The following is a 21,288-nucleotide window of genomic DNA, read 5'->3' on the forward strand; positions in this document are numbered from 1 at the left end:
ATAGTTGCTTGTTTCGTACTTTTACATGAAACCATGGAACCAAATAAGAAAACTGAATAACCTATTACAGATTTTCTACCCATACTAGCCTTAGCCCAGTCAGAATCAACAAAAGCAACCAGGTTCAGATTATCATTCTTTGAAATGTGTACACCCAAACCTGGTGCACCTTTTAAATACCTCAACAACCTAAGAGCACCTCTCAGATGTGACTCCAAGGGTGCATGCATAACCTGACTCAACAAATGTACAGAGTAAGCAATATCAGGCCTTGTTAAAGTAAGATAGATAAGTTTGCCAATTAATCTTTGATATTCATTAATATTTTGTAAAGCTTTATCATGACTAGACACATCAGTATTCAAAATGAAACCAAATTCTAATGGAGTTGAAGCAGGCTTACTTGCTAGCTTACCAAACTGAGCTATCAATTCCAAATAGTATTCCTTTATGACAAGCAAATTCCACATTCAGTTTTTAAAACTTCAATTCTCAAGAAATACTTTAACACACCTAAATATTTTATTAAGAACCTTGAATTCAAAAATTGTTTAAAATTCTTGATTTCATTAACATTGTTTCCAGTAATAACAATGTCATCAACATAAACCAATAAAATCACAAATACATCATTATCAGATTTAAAAAATAAAGAGTAATCATTCTTGCTTTGCTCAAAGCCATGCTCAATCAAGGCAAAAGATAACTTCTCATTGCACTTCCTTGGGGCTTGCTTTAAGCAATATAAACTCTTTTTTTTAACTTTCATACTCTCTTTTCACTTTTATAAAAATATCCCAAAGGTAAGGTCATATAAAAATCCTCATCTAATTCCCCATAGAGAAATGCATTGTTAACATCGAGTTGAAAAATTTCCCAACCATTTATAACAGCAAGACTCAACATACACATTACTGTGGTCATTTTAACCACAGGAGAAAAGGTTTCATCAAAATCAATGCCCTTTTCTTGATTATAACCCTTAGCTACAAGTCTAGCCTTGTATCTATCAATTTGACCATTTGATTTATATTTAATTTTATAGACCCACTTACAACCAATTCGTTTCTTATCAGAAGGCAAAGAAAGTAACTCCCAAGTATCATTTCTATACAATGCTTCCATTTTAGTGTTTATAGCATCTACCCAATGTTGTGATTTACAAGCATCCCAATAAGTATTTGGTTCAACACACTTATTAAGAGAAGAAGCAAAACAGAAATTTTCAGGAATCAAAACACTGTAATTAACAGTTTTTTCTATACCATACTTAACTTTACCATCTAACACAAAGTCACCAAATCTTTTTGGTTTAATTATGTCTCTTTGAGATCTTCTTAAAGTAGCAGATGGTCCCAGTGTATCATTTTTATTGAAAACATTTTATTGCCCTCAGGGTGATTTGTTTCAGCAGGTAATGTTGCAAATGGTGGAATACTACCAATATGATCTGATGGATCAGTATCACTTGGCAGAATTCCTTCATTGCCATCACTACTTAAGTTATCCTTCTCATTATCATTGGGACTTAGAGCACTCAGATTGTCAACATCATACATATCAAAAAAGTTAATTTGATTAAGACCCTAAATATTTTTATCATCATCAGTTCCCATTGTTTTAAATGGGAACACATTTTCATAAAACCTCACATCTCTTGAAAACAAAACAGATTTACTATCAAAACTATATAACTTGTATCGTTTTTTGACAGTAGTATAACCAACTAAAATACATTTTTCAGACCTTGAAGAAAACTTATCATTATTGTTTTAAATAGTTGCAAAACCAAGATAACCAAAGACTCTAAAATGGGAAAGATTAGGTTTTTTATGATACACCAGCTCAAAGGGACTCTTTCCATTTAGCACAGAAGATGACAATCTGTTAATCAAATAAGTTGCAGTGAGTATACAATCATACCAAAAATTAAGAGGTATTTCCCCCTGAAACATTGGAGATTTAGCCACATTTAGTAGATGTCTATGTTTCCTCTCAACAATTTCATTCTGTTGTGGAGTATAAACACAAGTTTTTTGATGAATTATACCATTTTTAATTGTAAAATTTTTCATTTTGGTGTTCACAAACTCAATACCATTATCACTTCTAATGATCTTAATTTTCTTTTGAAACTGAGTAAACAGTTGTTCATGAAATAACTCAACATAAAAACATACTTCTTCTTTTGACTTTAGCAAGAAAACCCAAACAGCCCTTGTGTAATCATCTACAACAGTAAGGAAAAACTTGAATCCATCTCTACTAGTAACCCTATATGGACCCCACACATCCAAGTGTATAAGTTCACCCGGATGTGTAGATTTATGATCACTAAGTGGAAATGGTTCTCTTGTATGCTTAGCCTTGTGACATACATCACAAGGACTTGAATTGTTATCAATAACAAAATTTAGTTCATTTCTCTGAATATTAAGTACATGGTCTGCAGGGTGACCAAGTCTACTATGCCAAGTAAACTTAGACAACATGCACGATTGAAGGTTAGAGTGATGACACTCACCCTTATTTGAATCACTGAAAATATACAAGCCATCATATAAACTACCAGTCACAATTGTCTTCCTGGTTACAAGATATTGAATATAACATGCACAACAATCAAAACTGTGACGACCCGGAAATTTTCGACCAAATTTAAACTTAACCTCAATATGAATTCGACACGATAAGCAAAGTCTGTAATATCGAGTCTCAAAATTTTGAACTATTTTCATTTATTAAATTACCCTGTGACTATTCCTGACGATTCACGAACATCTATTTGCAAATAAATATGTAAATACATATGTAGATATAAAAATAAATATAAGTATATATATATATATATATATATAATATTTTGAATTAATAAAGTATACTTTAATTAATTGAAATTTAAAATGTAAAAATAATAATTAGAATAATTAAGTTACTGTTAAAATACATATACATATGTTATTATGAAACTATATATGATTTCTATTATATATATATATATATATATATATATATATATATATATATATATATATATATATATATATATATATATATATATAATATTAAATATTCAAACATGTTATTATATGAAATAAGTATTACAGAATTAATAATATGAAAGTTTAATATATCAAATTTTATTACAAGTTAAATTATAGTTGTCAGATTAATATTATTACTTACATTATAAATAATAATATTAATATTTATATAAGTATTATTAATTTTGCTATGTAGAAATAAAATATGATACATTTAAATTATAATATTATTACTAATATTAATATTATCAATAATAATATAAATAGCATTATTATTATAATTACCATTAATACTATATGATTATTAATATTATCAATTACATTAAAATTTTTGTTACTTGTTATTAATATTATCATTATCATTATTATTAATTATTATTGATATTATTATTATTATTATTATTATTATTATTATTATTATTATTATTATTATTATTATTATTTGTAATTAGATTATTGTAAATACAATTATAATTAGTAATTATTAATAAAAATTGTATAAATATTTACGCTTGAATCCAAAAGCAGTTGCATATATCCATCAACTGTATCACACTTTGATTTTTTGTTCCCAATCTGTTACGTATCCTTTTCAGTGGTACCAATCTAATCACTTTACAGTTTAAAATATTGTTATTCGGTCCTTGATTGAATGGATACTGTCTCCAAATTGTTAATCGTTGAAATCAATTCAGAATACAAACAAAAAGATTTACTGCATCTAATAATCGTGTATTATCTGTATATAACTCAACCTTCACAATGCCATTCAAAACTGAAAACTCAAACACCCTTTAAAGTGTCGAATATCTCTGTTTTACTTCATTTTATCAATAAATCAAATTCGTAATTATTTTAAAAATCTGGAAATGCAGAGATGTTAGTAATCATATACTCGAACTATCTGCACAAATTCACGTTCCAATTCCTTTTATTGATTTTAAATTTTTGAGTCAAAGTTTGGGTTTTAAAAAGTCAAACGATTGTTCTTCAACGAATTCGCGTTCTTTATGTGATTTGAAACATATTTTGTGTTATAGTCTTTCTCTAAAACGTCCCAAAAATCGAAATCTATAATTGAGTTCTTAATTTTTTTTTATCGAACAGCAGACTGTTCAATTATTTTTTTTAATTTATTCCGTTCGTTTTCTGTAAATAAAATCAAATGACATGTCATTTATAAATAGGTTGCAAAGTTAGAATGAATGTTAATGTAAATTAGGAATTGATTTTGGGTCAATTTGATTTCGAAGACGATGAAGAACTGGATACCATATTAAACGAGTTATATATAAATCAGGTTCATAAATAAACAGAAAAATGAAAATGGAGGATTGGTTAGAGTGATTAGCGGTTGAGTGGGTGGTCACGGGTTCGAGCCCGGGCGTGGGCTGTTTTTTTTGGGAAACTCTTCCTATGAGGTTCGTGAATCCGAGGCCAACCCTATACTTGTTCAATGTCGTCATATGTATTTTACTACAAAATACAGTATGGTGAGCTCATTTAATTCCCTTTTACTCTTTACATTTTTGGGACTGAGAATACATGCGCTACTTTTACAACTGCTTTATTAAATGCTTTTGAAATACATTTTGAACTGCGAATACATGAAATGCTTTTATAAATGTTTGACGAGATAGACACAAGCAGAACATTCCTCGAATGAATTATGTGGACGTGATAATTGCCACCATTGAATTATGTGGACGTGATAATTGCCACAATTGATATGAATATTTTTCCCCTGATTATTATTGCTTGGTAACCTAAGAATTAGAGAACATCACTAATTTTGAGAATTAGTGCACGCCTAATTGACGCGAATCCTAAAGGTAGCTATCGGGTTTAACACCCCCACCCAGAATGTTCACTAGACGGAAGGGCTAGTGGGCGTGGTGTTTAGTAGTTCGAAGTTTATATGATTATTATACAGACGAGATGTTCTATTTTGGGGATATTATTATGCGCATTATATGTTAAGGTCGGTTACCAAGCCAAGCTATGAAAGCAATGAAAAGTGAGTGTTATGTATCGAGAGAATGATTTTATACACAAGTTATGTGTATGTTATTTTTGTGCACAAGATATGTGTACGGTTACTGAGATTTATGAAAGATGATTTCGTACACGAGAAAGGTGTACTGTATTTAAAAGATATCGCATGTACATTACAGGTGGGTATAGGATTCGGGCCCATTTGTACCATGCAGGATTTAAATCTTGTGGTCTATCAAAATAATGAATTTTATTGATTTATGATAAACCTATGAACTCACCAACCTTTTGGTTGACACTTGAAAGCATGTTTATTCTCAGGTATGAAAGAAATCTTCCGCTGTGCATTTGCTCATTTTAGATATATTACTTGGAGTCATTCATGACATATTTCAAAAGACGTTGCATTCGAGTCGTTGAGTTCATCAAGATTATTATTAAGTCAATTATAGTTGGATACATTATGAAATGGTATGCATGCTGTCAACTTTCTATGTAATGAAAGTTTGTCTTTTCAAAAATGAATGCAATGTTTGTAAATTGTATCATATAGAGGTCAAGTACCTCGCGATGTAACCAAATATAATGTATTCGTCCAGATGGATTAGGACGGGTCATGAAAGTTTGTATCAGAGCGGTGGTCTTAGCGAACCAGGTCTGCATTAGTGTGTCTAACTGATAGTTGTTAGGATGCATTAGTGAGTCTGGAATTCGACCGTGTCTGCATGTCAAAAGTTTTGCTTATCATTTTGTGTCGGAAATTACCTGTTTATCATTCTTACGGAATCACTTGCTTATCACTCTTAGTCTAGACACATCTTACTGCATTAATTGCATGAATAGTATATAGACAAAAATTCATATCTTAGCGTATCTGTTACTGTAGACTTTCCTGACAGTTTCCATAGATTCCTCCGTAACTTATGGGATTTTAGTATTATATATGCATATGTAAATTATGTATTGCAGGGTACTAATCTACATCCTATATCTATTTCTTATCGAAAATCCTTCATCTGATCATACGAGATGAATCCCTCAACCAGTTCGAGTCCCTCAGATTTCGATAGCTATTCCGATAGTTATTCCAACAGCTATTCCCTTATGGATTTTGACTCGAGCTCCGAAGACAGTGTAACCGGAATGGATTAACCAATTAACCATCATCAATTCTGGATGAATTAGGGATGAGTTCGTAGTCGACTTAGTCAATGGAGACGCGAAGAAGGCGATCCTTTCCACCAACCGAATTCACCTCTTGGCGATGAACATGAAGCACTTACCGGTGAACCAGTACGAAATATCATTTTCACCCTCATTTCTCGAATATCTCGTCATGATTACATAATATCTCAGATTCTAAACCTTATTCATTCGCTCGTTCTAACCGAAAATCATCCCAGAATAATAGAAGAAGTCAACAAACTTCGCACTCGAGAAATAAATTTGGAGAATATGGTGCAAAATTTACCAGCTTCAGCAACATCACGGGCACCAACAGTACCACCAACAACCCAAGTTTCAACATCACACGCCTCAACATCTCATTATGTACCTCGAGAATAATCATTGTTCTACATGACGTTCTACATCATTTATCTTCGTTCGACATGATGGTTATGTAACCTCTAATGTTTTAGAGATTATGTACTCTAGTTCTAAACGTAAACCAAATGAGTTTAATATCATATTAACTCATTAAATCCATGATTACATCTGAAGAAAATATATACGTATATATGTTTTCATAAAGATTGTAATTAAAAATTCTTTTGTACAAACTGTTAATGGTAAAAATATTTTAACAGGTAGGTAATACCCGAGGAATATTTAGATTTCACCTTAATAAGTTACACTGTACATTCGTCGAAGCTGATTCAACAGTCATTTACTATCCTACTTACAACCACCGATATACGTATCCGTTCACCGCAGAATAACCATTTTCATTCAATTTCATATTTGGATTTTGACCTATCAGAATCCAACAAGTGGCATAATGAAGAAAACATATGACAAAATAAAATTTGTTAGAAACAGACAAATTAACTATGAGAAATTTTGTTAAGAATCCACGCTAACTGTTCCTAGCTAACTGTTAATTCCGTATTACCTTTTATTTATCGCATTTTATTTATCGCAATTTTAATTCTCGCAATTTTATTTATCGTCATTTAATTTCTGTTATTTATTTTACGCACTTTAAATATCGGGACACGTATACAAGGTTTTGACATATCATATCGACGCATCTATATATATTATTTGGAATAACCATAGACACTCTATATGCAGTAATGCTGGAGTTAGCTATACATGGTTGAGGTTGATTCTATAATAATATATATACTTTGAGTTGTAATCGAGTCTGAGACATGTACACGGGTCACGATACGTATTAATTAATTTTAATATTATATATTAAACTATATATGAATTATTGGACTGTTAATTGTGGACTAATAACATTGGACAATTAAAATGAATTAAAATATTGATTATAACATATTAAACTAAACAATTCTTCATGTTTGCCACTTGATTTCATCTTAAACCTCATTTGTATCTTGACAATTACCATCTGTGTTCAAACCTTTCATGATTCTTGAAAACATCTCAATCGAAAGGATGAACCAACCGCACTTCATCTACGGGAGGAAAGATTTATGCATATAGTTATGCACCTGAAAACACTCGGAACCTAAGTAAACATTTAACACGTAGCTGTGCTAGCTCCTTTGGCGTTGTTATTACCGAAAATAACTTTACAATCCCTCTCAAAATTAGTCAATTTTGTCACAGTTCCAGCAAATCAACTTCGACTTTCATGCGAGTTAGTCTTATTATAACCTCGATATAAAAGTTTGCCTTTCGTCATCGTTATCGGAAAACCATTTATATCCCACCACATTAGTAATAAACTTACCAGCAACTTCATTACTCTTTGGCTTAAGACTCTTCGAAAAACCATTTTATCTGTTCATTAAAACCCTATCATATACATATCCGCATCCTGTAACGAGCATTGTCATACCAATTACTAGAAATCCGCAATTAGTATTTTGAATCTCGCAACGTTTCTATATCAGTAGTTATATGTATACATATAACATTTATCTCTTAGAATTATGATCTTCCATTCTGAAATTCTGAAAAGCACTCAGTCTACAAATCAATACTTCAAATTCTGAAAAAAGCTGAATACATCAGCAAAAACTGTACACGACCTTAACAGTCGAAGGTATAAAGATAAGGAATAAGAGTGTTTGCAAAACTCAGAAAAGTTAGAACTGGAAAACGGAGTAAGCAAAACATGAAGGAGACTCTGAACAAACCACAAGGGTTAAACTTATACATAAAGAATCCAGATGATTCTGTATCCGAAGAAATCTTTAGAAAATATCTTGCTCCGTACTCAGGTTATATCTTGTGGAAAAATCTTTCTTCATCAACCTTTGATCTTAGAAATTCCAAAATATCATCATAAATATCTTTGATATTTCTGAGGATATTTTCATAAATATTCTCGTCCGAAATTATATACCTCTTCGTGCTTCCTGTGTTTCATTATATTGGAAACTTCTGTAAAATCTAAGTTTAATTTATGAATGAATCCTGGAGAAATGTAAAGAAATTGACGCATGAGTTAGTATAATATAATGACACTTGATCAGCGTGATTATATTACAGTAAGCCATGCTGAGTTTCTATTGGAACGTGATGATTCACAGATCATAATGTCATCATGTACCATGTTACATAACTCTTTCATTCTATTTAACCTCTAAACATATCAGGAGAATGTTTCCTTGATATTTCTATCTTTCCGTGATTTTGGTAATTTAACAAATCAAGTCGTGCTAATATCTTTCCTTTCTGCATAGTACATTATGACCATTTGAAACTTCATACATACAAATTTTGGAACATTATTCGCTTAACTTAAGGTCGGGAAGAGAAAACAAAAGGATAGAACTTCAAAATATAAAGAAAATAAAGAGGGTGGATTTATAGTGAAATACCAGACAAAGTAATCAAGACAGATCATTGCATTTAATCAAAGAAGATCCTAATTTCCTTAATTTTTGAAGAATCAAATCTTTTATAGATTTTAAAGATTTTCTCTAAATCCCTTGAATTCCGAAAATCAACCATATCTACGTCAAAAGATTTAACGAAACACTATCTACTCATCTCACTCTTTTGTGATAGCTTCATTCGTACTCTTCAAATAATCGAAATGTTTTATCTATATTAATCAAAAATGATTAATCTCTATTTATCAACTCATATTCGTCATAAAAACATTTTTATTGTTAGCCATGACAACCTCGATCAAATTTCGGGACAAAATTTCTTTAACGGGTAGGTACTGTGACGACCCGGAAATTTTTGACCAAATTTAAACTTAACCTCAATATGAATTCGACACGATAAGCAAAGTCTGTAATATCGAGTCTCAAAATTTTGAACTATTTTCATTTATTAAATTACCATGTGACTATTTCCGACGATTCACGAACATCTATTTGCAAATAAATATGTAAATACATATGTAGATATAAAAATAAATATAAGTATATATATAATATTTTGAATTAATAAAGTATACTTTAATTAATTGAAACTTAAAATGTAAAAATAATAATTAGAATAATTAAGTTACTGTTAAAATACATATACATATGTTATTATGAAACTATATATGATTTCTATTATATATATATAATATTAAATATTCAAACATGTTATTATATGAAATAAGTATTACAGAATTAATAATATGAAAGTTTAATATATCAAATTTTATTACAAGTTAAATTATAGTTGTCAGATTAATATTATTACTTACATTATAAATAGTAATATTAATATTTATATCAGTATTATTAATTTTGCTATGTAGAAATAAAATATGATACATTTAAATTATAATATTATTACTAATATTAATATTATCAATAATAATATAAATAGTATTATTATTATTATAATTACCATTAATACTATATGATTATTAATATTATCAATTACATTAAAATTTTTGTTACTTGTTATTAATATTATCATCATCATCATCATTATTATTATTAATTATTATTGATATTATTATTATTATTATTTGTAATTAGATTATTGTAAATACAATTATAATTAGTAATTATTAATAAAAATTGTATAAATCATTACGCTTGAATCCAAAAGCAGTTGCATATATCCATCAACTGTATCACGCTTTGATTTTTTGTTCCCAATCTATTACGTATCCTTTTCAGTGGTACCAATCTAATCACTTTACAGTTTAAAATATTGTTATTCGGTCCTTGATTGAATGGATACTGTCTCCAAATTGTTAATCGTTGAAATCAATTCAGAATACAAACAAAAAGATTTACTGCATCTAATAATAGTGTATTATCTGTATATAACTCAACCTTCATAATGCCATTCAAAACTGAAAACTCAAACACCCATTAAAGTGTCGAATATCTCTATTTTACTTCATTTTATCAATAAATCAAATTCGTAATTATTTTAAAAATCTGGAAATGCAGAGATGTTAGTAATCATATACTCGAACTATCTGCACAAATTCACGTTCCAATTCCTTTTATTGATTTCAAATTTTTGAGTCAAAGTTTGGGTTTTAAAAAGTCAAACGATTGTTCTTCGTCGAATTCGCTTTATTTGTTATAATTCAAGATCAAATGACGATTTGAAAAGTTTCTTTATTTGATTTGAAACATATTTTGTGTTATAGTCTTTCTCTAAAACGTCCCAAAAATCGAAATCTATAATTGAATTCTTAAATTTTTTTTTATCGAACAGCAGACTGTTCAATTAATTTTTTTTTTTTTTAATTTATTCAGTTCGTTTTCTGTAAATAAAATCAAATGACATGTCATTTATAAATAGGTTGCAAAGTTAGAATGAATGTTAATGTAAATTAGGAATTGATTTTGGGTCAATTTGATTTCGAAGAAGATGAAGAACTGGATACCATATTAAACGAGTTATATATAAATCAGGTTCATAAATAAACAGAAAAATGAAAATGGAGGATTGGTTAAAGTGATTAGCGGTTGAGCGGGTGGTCACGGGTTCGAGCCCGGGCGTGGGCTATTTTTTTTTGGGAAACTCTTCCTATGAGGTTCGTGAATCCGAGGCCAACCCTATACTTGTTCAATGTCGTCATATGTATTTTTACTACAAAATACAGTATGTTGAGTTCATTTGATTCCCTTTTACTCTTTACATTTTTGGGACTGAGAATACATGCGCTACTTTTACAACTGCTTTATTAAATGCTTTTGAAATACATTTTGAACTGCGAATACATGAAATGATTTTATAAATGTTTGACGAGATAGACACAAGCAGAACATTCCTCGAATGAATTATGTGGACGTGATAATTGCCACCATTGAATTATGTGGACGTGATAATTGCCACAATTGATATGAATATTTTTCCCCTGATTATTATTGCATGGTAACCTAAGAATTAGGGAACATCACTAATTTTGAGAATTAGTGCACGCCTAATTGACACGAATCCTAAAGGTAGCTATCGGGTTTAACACCCCCACCCAGAATGTTCACTAGACGGAAGGGCTAGTGGGCGTGGTGTTTAGTACTTCGAAGTTTATATGATTATTATACAGACGAGATGTTCTGTTTTGGGGATATTATTATGCGCATTATATGTTAAGGTCGGTTTCCAAGCCAAGCTATGAAAGCAATGAAAAGTGAATGTTATGTATCGAGAGAATGATTTTATACACAGGTTATGTGTATGTTATTTTTGTGCACAAGATATGTGTACGGTTACTAAGATTTATGAAAGATGATTTCGTACACGAGAAAGGTGTACTGTATTTAAAAGATATCGCATGTACATTACATGTGGGTATAGGATTCGGGTCCATTTGTACCATGCAGGATTTAAATCTTGTGGTCTATCAAAATGATGAATTTTATTGATTTATGATAAACCTATGAACTCACCAACCTTTTGGTTGACACTTGAAAGCATGTTTATTCTCAGGTATGAAAGAAATCTTTCACTGTGCATTTGCTCATTTTAGAGATATTACTTGGAGTCATTCATGACATATTTCAAAAGACGTTGCATTCGAGTCGTTGAGTTCATCAAGATTATTATTAAGTCAATTATAGTTGGATACATTATGAAATGGTATGCATGCTGTTAACTTTCGATGTAATGAAAGTTTGTCTTTTCAAAAATGAATGCAATGTTTGTAAAATGTATCATATAGCGGTCAAGTACCTCGCGATGTAACCAAATGTAATGTATTCGTCCAGATGGATTAGGACGAGTCATGAAAAAAAACAACAAATAATGAATTATCTCTAACCAAATAATACAAAGACAACAAACTAACACAATAATCGGAACAACCAACACATCATACAAGACTAAATCTTTTGAAATTCTTAAATTCCCAATTTGTTTAACTTTGGATTTTGTTCCATTTGGATGACCAACTGTTAAGTTTAAACTTGACACATCATTAACAACTTCAAACCCTTTACATGAATTTGTCATATGTTGATTAGCTCCTGAGTCTATAATCCACCCAAATTTAACATTTTCTTTTTAATTTATGTTACATGACATAAACTTGTGAATGTTTTGGTTAAAGAACACATTTAAATTCATAAAATTACCTGTCATATTAGAGGATGAGTGTGCAGGAGCACTTTTCCCATCGAGAAGGTTAACCAACTTAGCAATTTGCTCATTTGAAAGTGTGAGTGAAGTTGTACCTGTATTGCAGGCAACACTACTAGAACTACAAGTATGATTAGTACTTAAAGTTGATGAATTATTAAAGTTTTTTCTTTTAAAATTTGGTGGATACTCAACAACCTCAAAACATCTATCTACAGTATGATTAGTCATACGACATTTAGTGCACTTAAGATTACTATGTCTAGGTGGATATCCTACAACTTCAAAGCATTTTTATATTGTATGTCTAGTTCTATCACACTTCTTGCATTCAGGTTTGGGATTATTATTAAACCCTTTGGGTTTACCAGTATTAGAAAAGAATGCAGATGATTCTGTTGTAGATTTCTTATCATGAACTCCTCTATATGACTCTTCTCTTGATATTATTTTGAATGCAACCTTAACAGAAGGTAAAGGATCACTAGTTAGGATAGTAGTTCTTACTGGCTGATAGGAGTCATCCAGTCCCATCAAGAATTTCATTAATTTTCTCTGATTATAATATTCTATTCTCTTTTTATCAATATCACACTCACATGAAGGTAAGTTACACAGAATATCATATTGTTTGCATAGCGAGTTCAATATATGATAATAATCAAATACAGGAGTACCATTTTGAGTTAGCAGTGTAATTTTTTGTTCAAGATTAAACAAAACAGAACCATCTACTTTATCATAAGTTTCCCTTAATTCCTCCTAAACCACAGAAGCCAACTTTGAATAAACTTGACCATAATACAGTTCATCAAAAACACAACCCAATATCTAAGATAAAACAACAACATTACACCTTTCCCATTGATTAGAAAGAACATCATCCTCTTCATCTTTTTCAAGAGTTCCATTTATAAAACCAAGTTTATTTTTAGTTTGTAAAGCTAATTCCATGGCACAAGCCCATGATTTATAATTTTCTGTACCTTTGAGTTTAAAATTGATTATAGGTGTACTGCTAATGTCACTATCATGTAAGTAAGAAGGATTACCAAAATCCAATTTACTTATCATGGTAGTGGATGCTTCACCCTCATCACCCGACATCTTAACACAACAAACAATTAACAAATAATAGATTCAAAAATTAAAGAACCACTACACTTGATCAGGCTTCCTTGAAATCTAAAGACCAAGGTTTAAGAGTTGGGTGTAGTGAAATTCTTTAACCAGACAACACAAACAAAGAATTTAAATAAGGTAAAGAAAGAGAGAGTCCCGGCTATAGGCCAAGTATAACACGTAGGGGCAGTTAATCTCTGTAAGCAAAGAAACTCCTACGTGTAGGAACTTGCTACAAACATAGGTAGGAAGAAAATTCCTCACATAGTACTCATCCTTCCACCTTCAATTTCACAGCGGAAGAACAAACAGAAGATAATTTTTGAATCATCTTCAACAAACACTAATTAGGGTTTTGAATTGAAACCCTAATATACCAAGAACTCGTTCCAGATCAACACGCTTGAAACGAAGAACAATCACAAGTTTCTTTTAGAACAGAAACCCTAAAATCACCGACGATTAACCTTTGCAGTGAAACCCTAATTTGGATTTCCAATAAACCAACACGAATCAAGCACCCGCTCTGATACCATGAACAAATGATGAATGATTTAGATAATCACTCATAAACATCAATAAATATCACAATGAAACAGATCAAACCACAATACAGACTTAATTCTTGAGAGAAAAACTTAAACAAAAACTGATCGTATGATTACCGAATGAGAAAACCCTAAACAACCAAACTATTTATACAGCTCAAGAATAGACAAAATACAGAATGACCCGTCAACTTGTTAAACTTCTGTAGAATATCATAAGAGGCCCATGTACTTGATGTTTACTAACAAAACATATGAAAACCTAAACTCAACTATGTCCCATCTGTGTACCCACTAACCTGAACCCCACACCAGGTGCATTATTTATGGTTAACAAGTACATGGTGCACAAAGAGATTGAGCCTTCAGAACAGCAATAGAATGAAACTGCAACCATTTGCAACCTTGAGACTGCATCATGACTTCTACTTGACTTCAACATGCACTAAATGGCTGCTTCATCAACCTGTTTCTCAACCAGACAACTATAAGCACACAATGACAAATGAGGAGATTGTCAATTTAACATCTATTTAGGAAGTGATCTATTTTTCTATGTCTTCTATAAATAGATTACTTTTCAGATTAAGTAATATATTAAGTCACAAAGAAACATTAATTTACCTGCTGAATTAATAGATGTTCATAATAGATCATTAAATGAAAGTAAACGGACTCTAAGTAATAAGGAGAATCAAGAGAACTAAAAACATACTAAACTGACTGTTTGACTTACTAATGGGAAGGACTTTGCAAAAATCATTTTAATGTTTAAATTCTTTTTAAAAAGATATTTTTTAAGGCATAGTATGTGTTAGGTGTTATTATAAAAATAAGAATTATATTTTCAAAAATATATAAAACAATTCTATTTGATTGTCTCTTAATTAGTCCTTAATTTTCATTACATAATTCTTTTGGTTCTCTCATTAATTAATTCTTTATGAATTTTTAACACACACATACGCTCTCTCTCTCTCTCTCTCTCTGTATATATATAGTTAAAAGTTCAAACGAGAACCATAAAAAGGGCGAGAACTGTGAAAACTTTTAATTTACGAACATTTTCACATGTTAGTAGATTGAATCATCCATAAATGTTGAAGGAGAGTAAGAATAAACATAAAATAGTTTGAAAAAACATATATTTTACCTATACAATCAAATATATAGTTTTTCGTTCACATTTGCATATTTGTTTATGTAACATGTGAACACTTTATATTAATTAACAATTTAACATATAATATTTGGTAATGAACATATGTTTGTTAGTGATATGAGCATTAATTAACATTTGCATGTAATTTGTTGCATTTAAATGCTTAAAACCTATGAAATCAAAAAACTCTCGCAGTTCTCGCCCTTTTTCTGGTTCTCGTATTATTTTATAAAACTAAAATTTATGATATTATTGTGTTAATTGCAATTTGATTGGGTACGAGCTATATAAATGAGATATTATTATAGTAGCACTCGTCTGAGAACGTTTTTATTTAAATTTTGATGAGAACAAATATTAGCTAATCAATTTAGCACTTTTCTAATAACGTTTCTATTTAAATTTTGATGAGAACAAATATTAGCTAATCATTTTGTTTGAAAAAGAGGTTACAAATTAAAATGTAGAAAAGGAGGGGGAGATTTTTGAATTTCAAAAAAAGGATTTGAAGATCAACAAAGAACAAACTGAATCAATGTGACTAAAAGATCAGAGTATAGATATAAATATTTACTCACCTTGATTAAAAGCGGAACACGTTTACATTTAAAATTTATTGACTGTATGGACTACGGAGAATGAGTTTGTTACAAGGAAGGTTTCAAAATTCGCTATTCGAGGATTAATCATACGTGACTTTGGAACGAGTAATCGGCAATTCAGGAATTAAACGGATATTAATCGGATTATACTTCATACATTCAAATATTAAATTTCAAATTTTTTTGTGTGTAGATATTGAAGAAAACCATAAACATAAACATAAAAATTTAACATAATTGTCTAAAGTTGTTCATTTTGTTCAAAAACTCTAAACTTCTAATTTAATACATGTAAATATGTTGACTAATTTCGACTTTTACCGGTTTTGATTATCAAATTCGATTTTCACCTATCAATCGACGTTGATTGAATTTTGGTAAATCGGAACGATCTTCTCAAAATGAGTAATCGAGAATTAATCAAGTTTTTTACAAATGTGGTTACAAGTATGTAAACTATAAAATAAAGATGAAAATATTTATTTTCATATGTAATTGGATATGAAAGTTTTAATTGTTTAATAACCGTGTACGGATCATTTGCCGTGTACGGATCATTTGCCACAGATAAGTAGGCAAACTTTTAAGTTATTATAATTCGTGGCATTCTGGGAAAAAGGTAACGAATAGTATTCACCGATTGTTTACAACCACAAATTAATTTCTTAAGAACACATAAATTACTTCTTTAATCGCATGTAAAATGCAAGGAAATGAGAGTCAACTTTTTCAGTTGTTGCTACATACGGAGTATATATCTTTGCTACCTACCCAAAAGCAATAGGATATGGATCTCACCAAACTTATCTTTTCCTTTTGTTCTTGGTTCAGTAGCAGTAACCCTTACATCTTGGTGACCCTTACATCTCTGTTAGAGGTTGAAAGTGGAAATTTTGATTTCTTAAAGTGCCAACATTGCACACAAGGATATTCTATTGATTTTGAAATCCACTTAAAGTTGTTTTTCGCACATCGCGTTGCGAGGGCAGCGTGGAGCGGTTTTACCGGTTATGCACTCGGATTGGTTCGGATTTCTTCCAGGTTAGCAGTTGGGGACGGACTACGAGAGATGATCGCGTGAGTGATTTAGTTCCTAAATAATCCTAAACTGCTTTTCAAACAATATATATATATATATATATATATATATATATATATATATATATATATATATATATATATATATATCGGTATGATCAAGAGGGAAGTAACCAAGCGGGGGAAGCAATTTTTTTTTCGTTTTTTGAAAAAACTTTGTTCACGAACATTATAGATTGGATGAAAATATGAACATTTAATAAAGACACTTTGTGATAAATGTTTTTATTTTGGCGGGAAAACGCTCGAAGAACTAATATATAACAATTATCGTGTTTTTCGAGCGTATGTTGAGGTTTTAGATATTAGGGTTTAGATATTAGGGTTTATAGGGTTTAGATATTAGGGTTTAGAAATTTAGGGTTTAGGGTTTAGATTTAGGGTTTAGATTTAGGATTTAGATTGAGTTTTTAACATGAACTGTTTAAAGTTTAGGGTTTAGGGTTTGGTGTTTTGGGTTTATGGAATAAACCCAAAACACCAAACCCTAAACCCTAAACTCTAAATCGAGCTAAATTTTACTTCACAAAACATGAAAAAAAAAACGTTAACATTCTTCACGAACAATATTATCTTGAATGTTATTTTTGTCGATCTTTTTCCCGCCTAAATAATAACATTTATCACGAAGTGTCTTTTCTAAATGTTCATATTTTCGTGTGATCTTGATGTCTGAAAAAAAAAATTCCAAAAAAATCGAATTTTTTTTTGCTTCCCCCCGCTTCTCCCCGATTGGTTACTTCCCCATTGATCCTACCCTTATATATATATATATATATATATATATATATATATATATATATATATATATATATATATATATATATATATATATATATATATATAGCCAAAAGTTCTAACGAGAACCATAAAAAAGGCGAGAACTGCGAGAACTTTTGATTTAAAAAGATTTTCACATGTAACTAGATTGAATCACACATAAACCTTGATGAAGAGTATGAATGAACATAAAATAGTTGAAAAACACTTATATTTTACCTATATAATTAAATATATTGTTTCTCGTTCACATGTGCATATTTGTTTCCGAACATGTGAACAGTTTCATATAATTAACAATTTAACATGTAATTTGAGCTAATGAACATATGTTTGTTAATGACATGTGCATTAATTAACATTTACATGTAATTTTGTTGCATTTAAACGCATAAAAACTATTAAATTAAATAGTTCTCGCAGTTCTCACCTTTTTAGTGGTTCTCATTTGTGTCTGCCCACATATATATATATATATATATATATATATATATATATATATATATATATATATATATATATATATATATATATAGTGGTAGGATCAAGAGGGAAGTAACCAATCGGGAGAAAGCGGGGAGAAGCAAAATTTATTTTTATTTTTTCATTTTTTGAAAAAATTTTGTTCACGAACATTATAGATTGGATGAAAATATGAACATTTAATAAAGACACTTTGTGATTAATGTTTTTATTTTGACGGAAAAACGCTCGAAGAAGTAATATATAACAATTATCGTATTTTTCGATCGTATGTTGAAGTTTTAGATATTAGGGTTTAGAAATTTAGGTTTTAGGGTTTAGATTTAGGATTTAGATTGAGTTTGTAACACGAACGGTTTAGAGTTTAGGGTTCAATATTATCTTGAATGTTATTTTTGTCGATCGTTTTTCCACCTACATAATAACATTCATCACGAACTGTCTTTTCTAAATGTTCATATTTTCGTGTGATCTTGATGCCGGAAAAAAAAATCCAAAAAAACGAAAAAAAAAATTTGCTTCCCCCCGCTTCCCGCCGATTGGTTACTTCCCCATTGATCCTGCCCATATATATATATATATATATATATATATATATATATATATATATATATATATATATATATATATATATATATATATATATATATATATATATATATACGACCCGGGAATTTCCGACCAAATTTAAACTTGAGCTTTATATGTTTCCGACACGATAAGCAAAGTCTATAATGTTGAGTCTCGAAAAATTTTGGAACTATGTTCATGTATTCAATTACCTTCGACCAGTTTCGACGATTCACGAACCACTAATTGTAAATAGATATGTGTGTGTGTGTGTGTGTATATATATATATATATATATATATATATATATATATATATATATATAAATGATATAGGTTCGTGAATCCGAGGCCAACCCTGCACTTGTTCAGTGCCGTCATATGCATATTTTTACTACAAAATATCGTATAGTGAGTTTCATTTGCTCCCTTTTTAAATGCTTTTGCAATATATATTTTTGGGACTGAGAATACATGCGCTGCTTTTATAAATGTTTTACGAAATAGACACAAGTAATCGAAACTACATTATATGGTTGAATGATCGAAGCCAAATATGCCCCTTTTGCTTGGTAACCTAAGAATTAGTAAACCGATCTACTAATTGACGCGAATCCTAAAGATAGATCTATTGGGCCTAACGAACCTCATCCAAAGTACCGGATGCTTTAGTACTTCGAATTCATTTTTATCATGTCCGAAGGATTTCCCGGAATGATAGGGGATATTCTTATATGAATTTTGTTAATGTCGGTTACCAGGTGTTCAATCCATATGAATGATTTTTGTCTCTATGCATGGGACGTATATTTATGAGAAATGGAAATGAAAATCTTGTGGTCTATTAAAATGATGAAAATGATTGATTATGATAAACTAATGAACTCACCAACTTTTTGGTTGACACTTGAAAGCATGTTTATTCTCAGGTATGAAAGAAATCTTCCGCTGTGCATTTGCTCATTTTAGAGATATTACTTGGAGTCGTTCATGAAATATTTCAAAAGACGTTGCAGTCGAGTCATTGAGTTCATCAAGATTATTATTAAGTTAATTATAGTTGGATATATTATGAAATGGTATGCATGCCGTCAACTTTCGATGTAATGAAAGTTTGTCTTTTAAAAACGTATGCAATGTTTGTAAAATTGTATCATATAGAGGTCAAGTACCTCGCGATGTAACCAAATGTAATGTATTCGTCCTGATGGATTAGGACGGGTCGTTATAGGGTGAGGATCCAGAGAGAACCAGAGGTGGTAGAGAACCGAGAGAACGAACAGCTCGACCTTCAATCTGCATGCAGCTCGAGTCAATCTGCGTGCAGCTCGAGTCAACCTGCGTGCAGCTCGAGTCAAGCTGGGTGCAGATGGAGTCAAGCTGGGTGCAGATTGAGTCAATCTACGTGCAGATTGAGCTTTTTTTTCGGTGCAGGCACACTCTGTTCTTCTTAAGAAATTGAATCTCTCAAAATCAAACCTATGGACGGGTCGTTATAGGGTGAGGATCCAGAGAGAACCAGAGGTGGTAGAGAACCTAGAGAACGAACAGCTCGACCTTCAATCTGCATGCAGCTCGAGTCAATCAGCGTGCAGCTCGAGTCAATCTGCGTGCAGATCGAGTCAATCTGCGTGCAGCTCGAGTCAAGCTGGGTGCAGATGGAGTCAATCTGCGTGCAGATTGAGCTTGTTTTTCGATGTAGGCACACTCTGTTCTTCTTAAGAAATTGAATCTCTCAAAATCAAACCTATAGAAAAAATTAAAAACGCAGATTTATTAGGTTTCATCTCGTGAATCTATGTGCAAAGTTTCAGATTCTAACACCTAGATTTGAGCTCGAATTCGTGAGTTCATCTACAAAATTTACCTAGTCAATCGAATGTGCAAATTCTTAAATCAATCGAATTAATGTTGGAAATTGATGTTACCTTGTACCAATAACAGCGACTAGAAGATTTTGTGAAAGATTCAAGGTCTGAAAACATCTGAGTCATAAAAATCAAAGTTACAGTTCATCTTCATCCATTCGTTCACTGTTCATCATGAAATTGAGGAATTCGATGATGATTTGGAGTATAATCCTTCAAGGAAGTTGATAATCGCAGCCTTAGGATCTTGTTTCATCGATTTTAACTTTCAATTTTGTTGATTTTGATGTCTGATAAAATTGATAAAATCGGCAGGTGAGGG

Source organism: Rutidosis leptorrhynchoides, chromosome 4, assembly GCF_046630445.1.
Source record: "Rutidosis leptorrhynchoides isolate AG116_Rl617_1_P2 chromosome 4, CSIRO_AGI_Rlap_v1, whole genome shotgun sequence".
Classification (NCBI taxonomy): Eukaryota; Viridiplantae; Streptophyta; class Magnoliopsida; order Asterales; family Asteraceae; genus Rutidosis; species Rutidosis leptorrhynchoides.